General features: G+C 37.2%; 1 protein-coding gene across 1 annotated transcript in view; it reads right to left on the bottom strand.

Annotated features, from left to right (window-relative positions):
• Nucleotides 1-17,094: 17,094 nt before the first annotated feature.
• The window catches only part of foxp2 (forkhead box P2), a 550,159-nt gene continuing 547,419 nt past the window's right edge, over nt 17,095-19,834 (bottom strand). Inside the window, exon 18 of the mRNA XM_059978258.1 lies at nt 17,095-19,834. This exon is cut by the window's right edge and continues 1,090 nt beyond it. The gene's annotated coding sequence lies outside the window, so the exon portion shown is untranslated.

Raw genomic sequence — 19,834 nt, 5'->3', positions numbered from 1 at the left:
AGCATCCAATTGTTTTCGATGTCGTCTGGATTCTTAATTCACAGATCAAATCATTTTTATTCAAACTTAATTGATTCCAAAGAAACTATTACCAAACTGTATGATTAATTTTGTAATCACAGATAGCTCTCGTTCCATATATTTCATCATATTTGTCACAGTATTGCATGCATGTAATAACATTAAAACAACTTAACAATCTCTATTGTTTCACTACTTTACTGTATTTAGAAGTGTCTGCAATTGTTATTCCACCTTAAAATATATTCTTTTGGATATAAATTGCTTTGTAATATCTTGCATCTGTGACAGTCATAAAATGCTTGCTCTTTCTTTGTGTTGTCTTTAGAAAATGAATGAAATATTCATCTTGCTTTTCTCACAAGTTTTCATTCATCATTTCATTCCATTTCTTTAAAGTCTTACAAAATCTCTAGTGTGAAATAAAACAGATTTTGTATTCTCTCTTTGACATAGATAGATGTACTTAATTAGCAAATCCTTTTTACTCAGTTTGTGTATAAATACTTGAAAGGATTTGACTTTCACCAACACCACTATGGGAGAACTGGACTGTGTAGCTCAGCGCTCACTATAATATTCCTGAAGCTACTCTAGGAGCTCCTATTTTGTCAGAAACCTTACAAATGGCATATATAATTGAAGTCCTTGAGCACTGCAGACCTCTGCTATCAACAGATGTAATTCTGAAGAAGCACCAAACAGCATGAGTTCCATGCAAAGTCGTCCCATTAATACTCAGCAGCCAAAATCTCTCCCAAAAGGGGCTGCTGAGACATGCTTAAAAGTCTGTTCTAAGAGATGACTCATAAATGATTTTAATGGAGCCAGGATTTTACGTATCATGCATCATGCCAATGTTTGTAGCTGTTCTTCACAATTTCTTCCCACTCCATCACTGATCCACCCTCAAATACTCTAACCATTATGGCAGGAAAAGCTTGGCAGATGAGTTGCAGACATCTTGCTGGAATAAATTTCAAGTAACTTATGATTGTCCGAAACTTCAAAGGTGACGCTGTATTGATAAGTGGCTTGGTGGCTTCTCCTCAGAGACAAATTCTATTCTGATTGGGGGTAACTTTAAGAGCTTCCCTTCTGTTAAGCCTTTTGCCTTAGACGTTGACAAATAGTCCTGAATTTCTAAGACTAAGTTTGTGAAAGACCAAGTTACTACAATGCAGTGTTTAATCATAGGATAATGTAGCAAATGCTGGAAATCTCATTCAATAACACAATAGAAATAATCAGACTGTTATGCAGCATCAGTAGGGAGAGAATCCAAGATTTTTGATACACATTGTAATCAGGTCAATGAGTTTCTATTAGAACTCAAATTATACTTCTGGCTAAAAGGTCATTAATTTAAACCACTGAGTCAGTTTCTCTCTCCACAGATGCTGTCTGACTTGTAAGGATTTTTATCAATATATGCAATGTTCAATATTTATTGAAATTCTTAAAGTATTACAACTGTCAGGTCTATGTCATCTCTTCAAGAATTCAATGCGGATCTACATAATAGCCCAAGAGATTATTTTGTCAATTTTCTATTTGTCTATCAATTTACAGATTTAGTAATACCAATTACATAAATTTACATTCATCAACAAAAAGCAAATTAGAATTGCCAGAAGAAAATATTTATTTATATATTATCAGACATAAATAAATCATTTCAGATTTTAGTTTAAACCTTTCCTGATAGAAAAGGGAACCAAACACCATTTTACTTTTTGCCCCATGTCACGATATTTCTTAAAACTTGTATCTTTTTCATTCTTAGAAGCTGGACTTCTTTTGGTTTAAGTCTGATCAAGGTTTTAATGTTAGTAGTGAGCACTGTCACCCAGCTGGTGCCTTCTAAAATAAAGTTGCATTTGTTCCAGTAAGAGGATGAATATTAAGAAGGATCACTTCAAATTTCCAAAAGTTCTAATCCAATCATTAAACATGTAAAAAAATCTAACCAGTTGATTTTAATTTTGATAATTCAACTAATTATTGTCGTGTTTTAAAAATGTACAGACTATTTAACCCAATAACAAACTTAATTCAGGCCAAAACTTAATGAATGAAACAAAATACAGAATCTAAAATGGCATAATCAAGGTAAGCAAACCATGATATTTTCATCTATATTTGTGAATATGTAACTGAAAAAATAGTATTCTTATTTAAACAAAATCTTCAACATTTTTACTCACTGTGTGACTGTAAGATTGCATACTGGGGTCTGTACTAATCACACCAGCATTTTAAAAGAACATGGGCTAGAAACAAATCAACAAATGTAGCTGCAGTAGAAGAGCAAAAGTTTCTAATTTACTCATTTAAAAAAATAACCTTATGTAAGTTTACTGCTCATCATCTTTCATCTTGTCAAAATATTGAAAAACTCGCTTCTCCCATCTTTGAAGAATTCCAAAATTCTCTCTGAGGTAAAGAAAAATAATTTCCAGATCTGTTACTTAAGTGGGCAACACCTTATTTTTAAACAATGATCCTCAGGTGAATTGCATAATCAAAAGCATACTCTTCACATCCACTCTGTCAAAGTTCCTCCTGATCTTATACATTGCATTCAGTTATCTCTCATTCTTCATCATTCTGGTGGATGGAAACTTAACTTGTGCAGTCTTTTCTCATTAGACAACCTGCCTAGTCCAGAGGTTAACAATCCTAAATCTCTCCCTGAAATATTCAAAGTCATAAAAATAATATACATACATATGGAACATAAATAATAAATATAAAATGATATAGATTAGCATAAATATATTGATCAAATGCATTTCATGCTTCCAATATCAAACAAGACTGTAGAGGGTTAAACAGCTCTTACATCTGTGAAGAGTCCGTGGGTGACTTTACAAATTAATCACAGACACTTTTGGTAAACTGAAATTTCAACTAAAACCTTCTAGACATTTTATGGAGCAGCAAATCTCTACACAGTCAAAAGAATTTCCATTCATAAAGAAATTTCAATTGTCTACATGTTTCAGTTCACTCTGTGATTCTCCCACTTTTATTTGTTCTCAACACCGGATCTTGCACAGTCTTCAAGTTGATGATACACAAAAGCAGTTGTGCAGATACTGGAAATTCAAAATACTGTAATGACACACAGAACACTGGAGCAACTCAGAAAGTCAGGCAGCATCTGTGGAGGAATAAAGAGTCAATGTTGGTGTTAAGACCCTCCATCAAGACTGGAAAGGAAGGAGGAGAAGCCAGATTAAGAAGGTTGGGGCAGTAAAGGATAACAATCTGGAAGGTAATAGATGAAGCCAGATGAGTAGGGAGTTAGATGCGTAGGAGAGGGGGGGATGAAGAATGAAGCTAGGGGTTGATAGGTGGAAAAGGGAAAGGGCTGAAGAATACATATAAAAATTAGATTAAATAAGTAGTGCAAAAGAGAGCCAAAAAATAGTGAGGTAGTATTCATGGGATGGTTCATTATCCGTTCAGAAACCTGATGGTTGAGGGTAAGCAGCTGTTCCTAAAATGTTGAGTTTGTATCTTCAGGTTCTGTATTTTCTCCCTGATAACAGCAATGAGAAGAGGACATGCCCTGGGTGATGGGGGTCCACAATGAAGGATACCAAATTCATTTACATGGGAATCACAGAGAGAGTGATCTCTGCAGAAAGCAGAGAGCGTGGGGAAGATAAAGTGGTAGGATACTGTTGAAGATGGGTGAAATTGTGGATAGCCATGTGCTGGATGTGAAGGATCGGGGGGTGGTAGGTAAGGATAAGGGGAACTCTATCCCTGTAAAGGCAGTAGGAAAAGGAGAGTGAAGACAGATGTCAGAGAAATGGAGGAGTTGCAGCAAAGGGTGGCATCAATGGTGGCGGAAGGGAAACCCATTCTTTGAAGAAGCTCATCCCAGATGTTCTGGAAAGGAAAGCCTCATCCTGAGAACAGATGCAGTGGAGAAAGAGGAACTACGAAAAGGAAATGGCATTTTTACCAGTGACTGGGTGGGAAGGGATATAGTCAATACAGCTGTGTAAGTCAGTTGGTTCACCAGACTACATCAACACCTCTCTTATCTGTAAAGCGGAGATTGGTGCAGAGAGAGAGAGACTGAGCGAACGGCAGTGCTGTCAGAGAATTTAAGGTTTGAAATAGGAGAGAGAAGTGCTGAAAATGAGAAAGCTGATGTCCTGTTGGGAGTTAGAAATGAAATGATCCAGAGAGGGCAGAAAGCCAGAGCAGGGTGCCCAAGAAGAAGAGGAGGGTTGAAGTTGGAGAAGGGGTCATTGGTGAGAGAGGGAGATCTCCATCGATGGAGTAGGTTTGGTGTTGGAGACAATGATAGTAGAGCTCAGGATCATGGCAGGCACCAACCTTATTGAGGTGCAGGCAAATGACAAAGTAAGGCCCTTGCTGAGCACATAGCATTCCATATATATAACCATATAACAATCACAGCTCGGAAACAAGCCATCTTGGCCCTCCTAGTCCGTGCCGAACCCTTAATCTCACCTAGTCCCACCTACCCGCACTCAGCCCATAACCCTCCACTCCTTTCCTGTCCATATACCTATCCAATTTTACCTTAAATGACACAACTGAACTGGCCTCTACTACTTCTACAGGAAGCTCATTCCACACAGCTATCACTCTCTGAGTAAAGAAATACCCCCTCGTGTTTCCCTTAAACTTCTGCCCCCTAACTCTCAAATCATGTCCTCTAGTTTGAATCTCCCCTACTCTCAATGGAAACAGCCTGTTCACGTCAACTCTATCTATCCCTCTCAAAATTTTAAATACCTCGATCAAATCCCCCCTCAACCTTCTACGCTCCAATGAATAGAGACCTAACTTGTTCAACCTTTCTCTGTAACTTAATTGCTGAAACTCAGGTAACATCCTAGTAAATCGTTTCTGCACTCTCTCTAATTTATTGATATCTTTCCTATAATTCGGTGACCAGAACTGCACACAATATTCCAAACTTGGCCTTACCAATGCCTTGTACAACTTTAGCATTACATCCCAACTTCTGTACTCAATGCTTTGATTTATAAAGGCCAGCGTTCCAAAAGCCCTCTTCACCACCCTATCTACATGAGACTCCACTTTCAGGGAACTATGCACAGTTATTCCTAGATCTCTCTGTTCCTCTGCATTCCTCAATGCCCTACCATTTACTCTGTATGTTCTATTTGGATTATTCCTGCCAAAATGTAGAACCTCACACTTCTCAGCATTAAACTACATCTGCCAACATTCAGCCCATTCTTCTAACCGGCATAAATCTCCCTGCAAGCTTTGAAAATCCACCTCATTATCCACAACACCTCCTACCTTAGTATCATCGGCATACTTACTAATCCAATTTACCACCCCATCATCCAGATCATTTATGTATATTACAAACAACATTGGGCCCAAAACAGATCCCTGAGGCACCCCGCTAGTCACAGGCCTCCATCCCGATAAACAATTATCCACCACTACTCTCTGGCATCTCCCATCTAGCCACTGTTGAATCCATTTTATTACTCCAGCATTAATACCTAACGACTGAACCTTCTTAACTAACCTTCCATGTGGAACTTTGTCAAAGGCTTTGCTGAAGTCCATATAGACTACATCCACTGCCTTACCCTCGTCAACATTCCTCGTAACTTCTTCAAAAAATTCAATAAGGTTTGTCAAACGTGACCTTCCACGCACAAATCCATGCTGGCTACTTCTAATCAGATCCCATCTATCCAGATAATTATAAATACTATCTCTAAGAATACTTTCCATTAATTTACCCACCACTGATGTCAAACTGACAGGTCTATAATTGCTAGGCTTCCTTCTAGAACCCTTTTTAAACAATGGAACCACATGAGCAATACGCCAATCCTCTGGCACAATCCCCGTTTCTAATGACATATTAAAGATCTCCGTCAGAGCTCCTGCTATTTCTACACAAACTTCCCTCAAGGTCCTGGGGAATATCCTGTCAGGACCCGGAGATTTATCCACTTTTAAATTTCTTTAAAGCGCCAGTACCTCCACCCCTTTAATTGTCATAGGTTCCATAACTTCCTTACTTGTTTCCCACACCTTAGACAATTCAATATCCTTCTCCTTAGTGAATACCGAAGAGAAGAAATCATTCAAAATCTCTCCCATCTCCTTCGGTTCCACACATAGCTGACCACTCTGATTCTCTAAGGGGCCAATTTTATCCCTCACTATCCTCTTGCTTTTAACATAACTGTAGAAACCTTTCGGATTTACTTTCACCTTATTTGCCAAACCAACCTCGTATCTTCTTTTAGCTTTTCTAATCTCTTTCTTAAGATTCCTTTTAGAGGATGGAGAAAACACGGCAGGGATTAGAACTGCCATGGGGGGGAGGGGGAGAGAACTGGAGGAGTCAGAGCAGAGGGGAGGGTGGGAGGAGGATGGAGTGTCTGTGGTATGAAAAGGTGACGAGGAGTAGAGGGATGCCTGAGAGACCTAGGATTGGTGGGGAGTAGTGGTGGAGGAAGGGGTACAAAGGTGCCCAGTGGCAGCGAGAAATGTCTCAGCCTGGAAGGGGAGGCAGACAGTCAGAGCTGGAGCTGGTACTAGAGGCCAGAAAATCTTGGATGCGGAGACTTGTGGGTTGGAGGGTGAGGACAAAACAAGTCAATCCCTATTAAGGCAATGGGAAGATACATCATAATTGCAGGGAATATGAAACATTCCATGTTTCTGCAGAAGAAAGAGTAGGTGCTTATTGAAAATTAGTGGATTTTATTTGTATATCTATGTATGTGCATGCATTACCTCTCAGCATAATCTCTATACACCAGAATGTATGAACCTTTACTGTCACCTTGTGCCCTACTTCAGACATCTCTGTAAGACTCCCTACCAGTTTACATGTTATCTTAATGCCCCACTCCATGAAGTATTGCCTTTTGAATCTTTGTCAAAATAGGATTCCCCACTGCAGTATCACCAGAATGTGCAAGAAAATCTCCACTTCATCTTCATCCAGACACTGTGCGATTTTATCAACAATTTACCTGACAATATCTGTAACTGCTTACAAGTGCATGGAATACACTCATGGTAATATTGCACAATATCTCTTCCAAAACCCACAGCCACTAATCACGGGAGATACTGTGTATCATGGTGTTCCATTCTACATGATTGATCACATGATAGAGTGCCAACAATGACCAACGTACACTTTCCGGAGAAACCATGCAATCTTCATTTTAGCTTATCTGTCTTTTCAGCAACATTCAAAATAGAAGTCATTTTCAGTGCTTATTCCACAGTCAGTTCAAACTACTTACTGACTTAGCCATTCAATCTTCCTAATTTTAAGAAAACACGTGAATGTAAATTTCATATCTGGAAATCAAAATTCCCACGCAATGTTAACTGGAATTACATTCGACTTTTGGGGAACTCTAGCCTGATTGCATTCAATATTTATTCAAATCAATATTTGTTAAGCAAGGGGAAATAAAAGGAACTGAGAAAGAGACATTAAACTACAGCACAGGCTAGAGTTCCAAAGCAGAAACCAAAGAATGAATTGTTGCTATGGCTATAGTGGAAACCATCCACTGTGTGCACATCAGTTTAAAGAGGCAAAGTGTTTTAATGTCCAGAAGTGGCACTCAGACAAAATAGTGATAAAAAGAATTGCTAGTGATGTGATTTCTATACCAAAGGCAAGAGTTAACAGTAAGAAGCACAGTTCCCTAATGGCCATATGTAATTCCAAGCACACAGAGGCAGTCTAGACACTGTGGAAGCCCCTGACAACAGTGGGGACTTTCGGCTTATCCAATATTTACACCAACAGTAGCAATGGTGGAAAACAGAGCTGCTTCAATATCATCAGCACATCAACATGAACAGTGGCACAACAACAAATGGGCAATCTCAACTCATCTGACCCAAGTTCTACTGACAAAGTACACAGTGATGTGTGACACATATTCAGGCAACATACTGAAAGCAATTTCAGGGTCAAATTGGTCAGTAAATATAAATACCAATACGTGTCACTGATTACTATGATTCCCCAACATTATTATCAAACATTGGCCCATAAAAGTGAAGGAGGACTAGAGAAAAGTGTGTGTAATAGGTATTTCAATATCACATTTAGACATTTTGCTGGAAAATCGTGAAGAAATATTCAAGAAATCAGAACATGTTAAAGGCTATGGGCATAATGCTCAAATTCATATCAAGACAGGTGCAGAAAATCTAGCGTAAACCTTGACCTACCTCAATAAAGGCTGAATTGGTGATGAAAGAGAAGTTAGTTAAATTAGAATGAAGTGGAGTGACTGAGCAACACCTTTTGTGGGAGTATGTAAACTAAGAAAGGCAATGTGGTAGTTGCAAGGTGGCATTCATGTAAGCAATTAGTGATGAATATAACTCATTGCCTGCTTCATGGGACTTATTGGCATAGTTGGCAGTAACCAAGGTTTTCACCAAACTAGCTCAAGCACACTCTGAACTGAATATGGATGAGAAAAATCAACAATATTTTATAATCAAGAACTTTCAAGGTACCAAGAACAAGGTTTTCTGGGCGTAGATCATTGTCTATGGTCAAGTAACTGGGTTATTGCACTTGTGCATATGTGTGCATACGGCAATAAACTCAACTCTGACTTTGACTTGTAATCAGGATTATGCCCTAATAGCTACAAATAATTTTTGAATATGTTAAAAAGTTCTTATTGCCAACAGATGCAAAACTCACAAAAAGCATGCATTCCTACAGAGTCATTTATTTTAGGCTTGGAATACACTCAGTGGCCACTTTATCGAGTACACCTGCTCAGTATTGCAAATATCTAATCAGCCAATCATATGCAAGTCAATGCATAAAAGCATGCAGACGTGGTCAAGAGGTTTTGTTGTGGTTCAGATCAAACATCGGAATGGGGAACGAAATGAGATCTAAGTGACTTTGACTGTGGAATGATAGTTGGTGCCAGACGGGATGGTTTAGGTATCTTAGAAACTGCTTATCTTTTGGGATTTTCATATACAACAATCTCTGGAGTTTACAGAGAATGGGGCAAAAATAAACAAACATCCAATGAGAGGCAGTTCTGTGGGTGAAACTACCTTGTTTATGAGAGAAATCAGAGGAGAAAGGCCTGATTCAAACAGACAGGACGGCAACAGTAACTCATATAACCATGAATTATGACAGTGGTGTGCAGAAGAGCATCAATGAACCTTGAAGACCAGCAGATGATCTCAAACATATACTTAATGGCCACTTTATTAGGTATGTCCTATACCTAAGAAGTTGCCAAAGAAAAAAATGAAAGAAGTTCTGAGCAAGGAATATGGCATGACATAACTATGAGCCTGAGAGGTGGGTGTTGGCTACTAGGACACACATTCATGTTGAAACCTATGTTTGTTGCGTCAAATTCTGGAGTGGATTGACTCATGCACAAGATAATGGTTAAAAAAAGCCAATTCCTTTCATGTAGGTACATTGATGGAGAGGGAGCAAGTGGATTACGCTCAAAGAGGAAGATGATTAAAGGATTGACTTTGAATTTAAAAAGTTGTCCCTATGTGTTTTGAGTAAAATCTTTACCTCAGTCGCACAATGTGTTCACAATTCTTAGCCCTAAGTTAGAAATTCCAATGAAGGTGGCTTCACCATTGTACACACTAAACCAATTTTAATCTCTATATGATAATACAGTTGAGAAGAAGACATTGAATCAAAAGGAATTTGCAGAACTTGTTATCAAGATTGCTCTAATAACACTCAGACAATAGATGTGAAAGCATGATCCTCACATTGACAGTAGTATATGATGCTTTTGCAATTACAAAAGACATGGCTAAGAAGGTAAAAATTAACAAAAATGTACATTAAAATGTTCACAAGGATGGATTGAATTAAAGAAATAGAGAAAAAGATAAAGAAAACTAATTATAGCACTCATGTGCACTGCTGATGAATACAGAGTTGTCATGCCAGTTGTATTAACTTTAGAAAAGCACTATAAAATTATAAAAATGAAGACAGTAGGTTGCAATTTGCTTGTTGGCCAAAATTAGGTACAGATCATTTAGACTTAGCTGATTATAATACCACCCTTCTTGATTGTAGAGCAAGGCAGAATTAACACCTTTACATTGTTGAATACAGACAACAAGATCTTTCCAATGTACATATTAATTAATATGTGGGAGTCATTATTATTCAGCAAAAGATCAATAATTTTGCATATCGTCATTCAAAATTAACCAGTGCTGTGTCTATTCTAGAAAAAAATGTCAACATCCATTTTCACAAGTCATGAATTATTAGATCAACTAGTCTCAGCACACTGTCCTCTGTTTCATTCATTATCACCTAAGTGATCAATGAAACAAAACTGTAATGAACACAAGATTATTTCATCTCATCACCGAGCATTAAATGGCACGGCAGCTGAATCAGTCAGAATTGTCAAGAAAGCACTGAGAAAACAAAGTGTGCCCAATTACAGCAATGAACATCAATTAGTAATATTTTGCTAAACTACATAATGCCACCACAGGTTATACCTCTGTTGAGTCCATGAAGCTCTGGGCGCTCAAATCACAATTTATCTTAATTCATCCAGATCCTGAGGGGAGACTTGAAGAGAAATAACAGAGACAGAAACAGAAATGTAATTCTTATCATGGGGAGAAAGGTTTCAGACAACATGATGGAGTTTGTGTGTTAACACCCACAAGAAATGTGACACTTGAAAATAGGATATTGGAGTGTTAGTGAAGTGCGTGATAAAAAGTGGTATCGTTTGAAAATTGAGTCACAGAGTTGTACAATACAGAACTGGGTCCTGCACTCCACCTGAACTATGCTGATCCTAGCTGCATCCACATCAAATGTGATTTGCCTTTATTGAACAAAGTGAATTCAGTGGTGACTGTGGAAGAAAAAAACATTAGACATATTTCTTTTTGTTTTGTTTTCAACTCTACTTCCATGCTAGTTAACCCAATCTGTGAGCTCTAGCGTTCTTAGCATAAATAAAACTCGAGATTTCAACATAATTATCCCTTCATCCAACTGATGGGAAATGATTTTTAGTAATCAATTTATAAATTAGGAATCATAATATTAAATTATAATCTGACAAAGATTAATGTTAGGAATTTGCAAATGATAATTACATTCCTGATGATATATCTTGGCCCTTTTCCATTGATGCTGCCTGGCCTGCTGAGTTCCTCCAGCATTTTGTGTGTGCTGCTCGGATTTCCAGCATTTGCGAGTTTTCTCATGTTTTATATTCTTCATATTTTAAACACCTGAACATTTAACCGATCTTAATGGTACAGGCAGAAATAGGAGTTACAGGTTACAGACAGCTTTAAACATCTCACAGTTCTTTCCCTGTTTTTTCCAGCAACAATAAATTTTTGAAGTAACACTGTAATTTGCCAAACAATGAACTGACAAGATTAACACAGATCATCAGAAGCGCATTGACTTAAAGGTCAATTATCTCACACCACACTAATTTCTTAAATTAACCTAATAAGACCATATTGTGACACAGCACCCTTCAATTTGTGAGATACCAACAGATGTAGTTTAGTGCTGGTGATTTGCTGATTATATATAAAGTATCCCAATAAGCTGGATCAACATGAGGAAAACCATCCCATTCACCACACTGTTCCTTCCCTTCCCTAGGTTATGGCAGTCTCCATCCACAAAATGCACTACAGTTGCTCACTAAGGCTGATCGTTCAGAACCTCACAAATCTATACTGCCAAAGACACCAATGGCAGTTGGTATATGTTAATATTACCACATGGAAGTTTTCCTTTCTCTTGACGTGGAAGTACACTCTCATTCCTTTGATGTTTAAATCCTGCAGTTCTTTCCACAACAACATTGACCAGAAGGACCACAGCGGTTGAATCAAATCTATGGCTCAGTCTGTTTTAGAATTTTGTACAGACAAGTACTGCTCAAACATCAACTCTCTCATTGTTTTAATTATAATAAACATCAATATTCTAATTTTTTCAGCAAATGATTCTAAACAAAATTCCTAATGTAACATTTTTCCTCTCTATGGGGCAGTTGTAGACATAAAAACTTCCTAAAATTATTCAAGGTAAAACACTATTCAAAGCTGCAATATTCAAACTCTACCATGCACAAATCTAATCCACTGGCAATGAGGAGAAATTTCCGTATGGAAACAAGTCAGTCAGCATATAGGTTGAGGAAACAAAGTCAATGGTACAAATTCTGTTGGCTATGCCTGGCAGCTCCCTTTGTTTCCAGCAAGTTGGAGAACTATGCATATCCACAATGTACTGATTAACAGATGCCACAATATCTGTCACCCCTTTCTGCAGCTGGATCTCACATGGAATGAGCAGAGAGACCAGACCTGACAGGATTCCCTAGGAATACATTGGGAAATTCACCCCTTATATGTTACACCAGTTAAATCTTAGCAGAAGCATTCTTGGCCTATGGAATGGAGAAGATAAGTATATCTTTAAAAATATTACTTCCACTTAATGAAAATGCAAATCATCAGAAACTTTAAAAATTGCAACGGAAGAAATAGCCTCACTAACATAAAGCTTTTTCACCAACTTTGTCTCCTCTTAAAGGCTGTCCCTGGTTCAGTGTCTCGGGACATTTGATGCCTGGTTGACATTGAGATCTTCTTACCCTAGTCCACCTACACACCCCTTGTTAAGGCACAACCTGACCCCCTCCCCTCACACTTCAGGTCTGGTTAAATGTAATCAGGGACTTTTGGCAGATATTTCAGGTGACAGTACAGATTTGGGTTGTTAACACTTCCATTGATCTGAAACACAACTCCTCTCATTGCAAATGCTGCCTGGCCAGCTGAGAACTTCCGTCATTGTCTGTTTTCATTTCATTTTCTTGGCATTTTCATGTTTTCAGGGAAGAAGTAATCTCTTTGACAGAGTGGTGTCAGGAAAACAACCTCTACCGCAATGTCCCAAAAACAAAGGAGCTGGTTGTAGATTACAGGAGGAATGGAGACATACTAACCCATATTGCAATCAATGAATCTGGGGTTGAGAGGGTCAACAGCTTTAAGTTCCTCAGTATTGACATCACCAAGGACCTCACGTGGACTGTACACACCAGCTGTGTGGTGAAAAAGGCACAACAGTGCTTCTTTCACCTCAGACGGTTGAGGTATGGGCCCCGAAATCCTAAGAACTTTCTACAGGGGCACAGATGGAAGCATCCTGACTGGCTGCATCACTGCCTGGTATGGGAACTCTACCTCCCTTAATCGCAGGATTCTGCAGAGAGTGGTGCGGACAGCCCAACACATTTGTGGTTGTGAACTTCCCATGATTCGGGATTACAAAGACAGGTGTGAAAAAAGGGCTCGAAGGATCATTGGGGACCCGAGTCATCCTAACTAAAATCTATTCCAGCTGCTACCATCTGGGAAATGGTACTGCAGAAAGCCAGGACCAACAGGCTCTGGGACAGCTTCTTCCACCAGGCCAACAGACTGATTAACTCACACTGATCTGAGTGTACCTCTATGTTACATTGACTGTTCTATTTATTATAAATTATTATGAATTACTATGATTGCACATTTAGATGGAGACGTAGCGTAAAGATTTTACTCCTCATGTATGTGAAGGATGTAAGAAATAAAGTCAATTCAATTCAAAATTCGATTCAATTTTCCTTTGTTTACAACTGCTTGCATTATAGTTCAAAATAAAGAACAAAGATGCAAGAATATGAAGAAGAGTGACAAATAATTTTACTAAATAAAGATTAATCATCTTCCATGTAACATATTACCAAAGCAAGTACAGAATGGATGAATTCAATTAAAAAAATCTTCAGACTATGACTCAATTATTTACAACTATTGCACGTACTTCCTAAATTATAATTAATTTTAAAAATCAATTTCAAGTACCTCTAACTTCCTCTGACTATTCTAGTTTTCCATTCATAGTATGTTATTTGTCTTCCTCTACCTTGCGTTTCAAACATCCTTTAAACTGGCTGAATAAAAAGCAGTCTTGGTGAAACAACTTGAACTTAATCTACAGGATGCAGAAGTTTGGAATCAAGGGAAAGGGCGCTGAATGGTTGACTCAGCAAAACACTGCATTAGTTTATCAAGGAAATGCCACAACACCCAAGAAAATGGTTATCTCTCGTAGTCCCAGTTCACTCTGCAGCTTGGCCAAGAAATTAAAGTCTGGAAGTATTTTAAGGCCACAGAAAGGAAGAGAAACAGTGTGAATACTGTGGGGTGAATGTGGAAAGTGGTTTAGATCAAACATCCTTTCCTAATTATGTTGTGACCTATTTAAAACCAATATTTCAACAACTATCGACAACTTCAATGACAGAATTTTTGCCATGGAAAATAAAAGTATCAGTGGAGAAAAGATAAGAACACAGTTTAGGTAATGGCAGGAAAAATATTGCTTTAAATATCTTATATATGTAAAAGCTTGTTGAGTTTCATTGAGTGAAGCAGGGATTCACAAAGACCTAAAAGTGGGTTCTGCAGGGCTCTGCATTGGACTGAATTTTAAACAACATTTTAATTAGAGATACAGAGGAAAGCTCTTAAATGCAGAAATATTCAATTTGGCTTCATAATTTACACAAAATCAATAAGCTACAGGCTGATTTAGATAAATTAGATGAATGTGCACTGTGTGGTAGACATCAACAATAGAGATAGAAATTTACTGGAAGTTTTAGATTAGGTAATGGTAAGCATCAAATTTAACAGATTAGGACTTACTCTTGGGATAGTGGCTCATTGCTGCTTAAACAGCATGCAATGCAAACCAAGCAGGATATCTACAATGACTAAAAACAGGGAGGCAAATAGCATTTTGACCTCTATTTGAGCTCTAAATGGTAGAATCAGCAAGCATACTAAATGGGCCGAATAGCTGAGCTGTATTCCTATGTTTTATTATATTAAAAATAGAGCTTTAAATAAGGTGCTGGCTGTGCATGCAGCATTGTGCAGATTTATTTTTGGTACAGATTCTAATCAAGATTAGTTGGCTCTATTTACAGTGCAAGCAAAGAATGCCAAATTTTACAATGTTGCATGATGGGACTGACTGGAATTAATCTTACTTACATTGGTAATACTCACACCTGAGGGGACATGGTTGAAGTTTTAAAATGATAAAAGAACTGGAGACTATCATTAGACCTCCTTTTCCTTGCTTCCACAGTTCTGCATCCAGTGGATTATGCTTTGGGCTGTTTCCTCAATAAAACTTCTTTTTATCTGGTCAGTTAGAAAGAACATTTGAAGTAGATGGTAATAGCAGGATTGAACATCTAGGAAACCTACCGATAGAGAATTAGAATAGACGCTGAGAAGTACTTATTTAAAGATAACTTTACCACCCCTTGAATTAACTTTGAACATAGAGGCTCTTGAAAAGCAACAGCACAAGTTGCTTGCAGGAGAAATCATTTGCAATTATAGGGGGATACCTGCTGGTTAGTATGATTATAAGTCATGGACAACCTCAAAGCTTTCCTTGATTGCCTGAGGAAGTCAGAAAAAAAGTCATTCAGCATTCTTTCTAAATTAACTGAAGCATATTTTTGCTTTTCCTGGGAGATAGCAGTGAGGAGGTGAGGATGGGAGTACACATTTGCATCCTTAATTAGGCTTAATGAACAACATTGAGATTTCTTTTAATTTAAGGAATTGTTGGCTTGTGCGGATACTTATAAGCACTAAAACTAGAATTGTTCCATTTATTTGAGATCCCAATTAAGTCAGAGACACATTTCCTCACCAGAATCTCATTTAGCCAGAGGTCTCCCAGCTTTCAGTGGTCTGGGTGAGCCGAAAAATCTTGCCGAGCCTAAGGTAACTGGAAGAGGAAGTCACTTGTTAATGCAAGGCTGAGAAGCACAGCTGCCAGTAGCATAGCAAGGATGCAGCAAGGGACCTGCTGGCAGGTGAATGTTGGGAAACTGCTGAGGGACCTTACTATTTTGCAACACAAACTGTACATAGATCGAATGGTCTGGCACATGATATACTTCTAACTATTCTGGGCTCGAGGGAAGGTGTGGTCCCAAGATTATTTTATATTGTATATTTCAAAATTTGCAGAACTATGGTGAAAACTAATATAAAAATCCAACTTTATATTGGATCTATCCTTTGGGATAGATCCAATGCTATTTTTGACTGACTATTGTAGTTAATTTAAAGAAGAATCACAAGAAAGATCAATAAACCAGTTAGCCAAACATCTGTTTGATTTGACTTGGTCAATGTATATTTATTTAACGTCACCCTGTTGCTTTATCGTCATGCTGTTTGATGTAAAATATAGCATTCTTCAGAAATCTCTTCAACAATATAGGTTGCTGTCCGGTGTATGAAAGTTGGAGTATGTCTTTCACATTAACTGTAAGCAATAAAAAGCATATTTTAATCACTGTGTAGGAAGAATTTCCTGATTATCCCAGTTTAAGTATGAATTTAATGTCATCAAGTCCAGCGGTGATGTACAGGTTTTGAAGCAATGCTTTTTGCAATGGCAAATGTCCCACCCGTTTTTTTTTTCTCAGACATTCCTCCGAAAATCCATTTTACAGAAAAATACATGCTCTGTCCAGTTGTCCATACTGCCATTGGTCTGACTGCCCAAATTACAATAAATTCAAAGTTTTAGCTTACAACAGTTTTATTTTCTCATGATTCTCACCATCACTATTTTGACTTTCAATCACCTGAAACAAAGACTTGAATGAAAGTTATACAGGAGCATATCTCTCCCACAATTTTTTTTTTCTTTTTGATGTTGATAAAGAATGTGTGAGTAAATCCTTTAGGGAACCAGGGTAGAAATTATCCACAATTTTCAAAATCAAAAAGTCAATGATTCAATTAAATTGTACAATAAAGCATAAAATCAATCTTTACTCTCAGGCAAGAACTGAATTTTAAAACCTGGTAATGCTGTCTTTTAACAAGGACATAACAGATGAGCTTAATATGTGTGATAAACTATTTATTGCATTTCATAATGCCATTATCTGTCATTAGTACTGATTACACACATCTAGAACTATAATACACATTTTATTGTCTGTTTAAACAGACACATTGAATGATGGAATGCTATAATACAGGAAAAAAATGTTTTTCACACCTTGTAATTCCATGGCAGTGCCAGTGACAACATAGTTTAGTACCTTAAAAAGGAGCTGATTATTATTTTTTTTACATTACATTACAACCATCACTGCTGTTCAGTTCATTACCCAATGGAGGAACAATTCATTACTTATCCACTACTCAGGGTTTTATTAAGTTTTATACTTTAGGAACTCCAAAATGAAAGCATGATTACCAACAGATTTAAACAAGTGCTAATGTTGATAGGCTAATCTCATTTCTATTCAGTCCCTGTTCAATGAAAAAGCCGACTGTAGTTCTAAGAAACACTAGTAATGTGCACAAAATTTTAATTTCAGTCCATACAACTACAATGAGTTCAACCAAAGCATGTATATGCCTATAAAACAGTATACTCACATGATTTTATATCACTGATGTCTCTTACAGACAAAAACTTGGTCCAATAAAACCTGATAACTCCCTGTTGTTAGTGGTAGTCTAGTCTCCTTTTAAGTCCTATGTTTGGTCCTTTACTTTATTCAACAGTGAGGGCCTTGAACACAGAACAACAGCTGTTACAGATATCAGTCATGACTTTTAACTTTTTGAGAATTCAAGGCATGAACACAATACACAGTAATGGAAAGTATCAAAATTAGTTTACCTCAAAAAAGATAAATAAACAAATAGGCATAAACCACCAATACATAAATTGATGTTTGTTGTGCTACAGCTAAAAGATACCATATATATAAAGGACCACAGTCCCCATCAGCATATGATAGAAGCAAGGATAAATGAGCTTTAATTTTGCCACACAGTATGCCATATAAGTATGCACCAAAATTCAAGCAATAAATACATACATTATTTTAAAGCCTTACAATAGCTATGCAAAGCAGATGCAAGAAAGCAGGTTTGCTAATATTAGCAAGCAATGGTATAAAATAGAGTAAAAAATACATGAAATGCATCAAAGCAAAGCTTGCTTAAAAAAGTCTGGTTATTTATGGGTCCACCAACATTTTTTTACATAATTATGCACAATTATCAAAATACAGACAGAGCATATCAGAAAACCCCAATAAACCTAAAACCTATTGTAAGCATTTGCAGAGTTTTGGAGGTTCTTCTGGTAAAATGTGCAAGCAGCTATTTTTAATCGTACTCGTACAAAATCCATGCAAAATTCTACAGGTATATGCAATCTGTGGCTAAGACTTTTTTTTTCCAAAAGACGTGTGACTGAGGTATGCATGCTACCAGCACCGTACCCTCAGATCTCTTTCCAGATGAATTCACAATGCATTCTTACTTCTGGTCCAACTGAGTAGTTTAACACATGCACTTCAAAACATTATCTCCCTTTCTATAAATCCAAACATTAGTGTCCTACAAATGTTTGAAGACAACCTATTAGCAATCTTTCTCCCCCATATTGGTAACATAAGCCTTCCATTGACCATGAACTATAGACAAGCATAGTGAGAGTAACAGTTAACTGTGATACTCGCAAATAATACAATCTGCCACAATTGTTCTGGTGTGTTATGCAGAGGTAGAAGCTTTCAGAAAACCTTTAGGGTGAGTGGAAGAACCCTACTGAAAGCAGTTGTGTCCTTTTATTTGGTGTGATAGATGACTGTGTATGTCTAAAGTCTACTTGCTGACTCCAGCAAATAATAAATGATGAGCTTGGTTTGCAGGAACCAGCTCCTTCACGTGGAACTGGCAAGTATGTTAAACACTAGCAGCCACGAACTGTCAAAAACTGTTTGTAAAGCAATAACCATAATCAGGTTATGAGGTCCCTTGGTTGGGGGGGGAAATGTAAGGTATTTCACAGAATTGGCACACAAAGTGAAATGCAACATTTTGAGTTAATAAGTATAAGTGTTAAGCAATTTTTTGTATCTTTTTAAAAACTACATCACAATGCATCATGAAACATCTTAGGAAAACTTTTTTATGCATTGTTAGGTATAGCAGACACTTTAAGCCTTAACATCACATATACGCAGAGGCAGAAATTTGTGTAACTTTGGTTTGATAGAAATGGAAATGTCTGGTATAATGACTATTAAACACTATGATTTGAAATGAGTATAAAAATTGCTTTCGTTTTTTTAAAACTCTGCCAGATCATTTGAACTCAAAAGTGAAAATAATTTTTTGGCTTCACTAGTTTTTCAATGTTTGGTTACTACAGTTATTTTTAAGTGAAATCTGAAAACTCTTCTCGACGAACAAAACATGAAAAAAGACGAACGTGCAAGACATAAGTTTTACGAAACATTACAAAGCCACCAGTATAAACTGTTGTCTGTACAGGAAAAAATGCAAATGAAGTCTAGTGAGTTTGTCAGCACTATATTCTCAACTGCATTGCTAGTCTCTAAATGTATATTTGAAGTGAGAAATGAAAACACCTATATAAATTATGTAGTTGCATCAAGTACATATAATTTGTTTTGGTCAAAGATGCACATTTAGCTGGTTCCACTATAACTTCCTTCTTCACATCATTGTTATTGTGTAGCATTTGCCATCAGAACTTTTTTTGAACTCAGCAGATCACACATCTGACTTCATTTTGTCATATTGAATACTTTCTTTCCTTAGGGTTAAA

Source organism: Hypanus sabinus, chromosome 8 (assembly GCF_030144855.1).
Source record: "Hypanus sabinus isolate sHypSab1 chromosome 8, sHypSab1.hap1, whole genome shotgun sequence".
NCBI lineage: Eukaryota > Metazoa > Chordata > Chondrichthyes > Myliobatiformes > Dasyatidae > Hypanus > Hypanus sabinus.
Note: the sequence above shows the minus strand (reverse complement) of the source record. Positions and strands in the feature narration are given on the sequence as shown.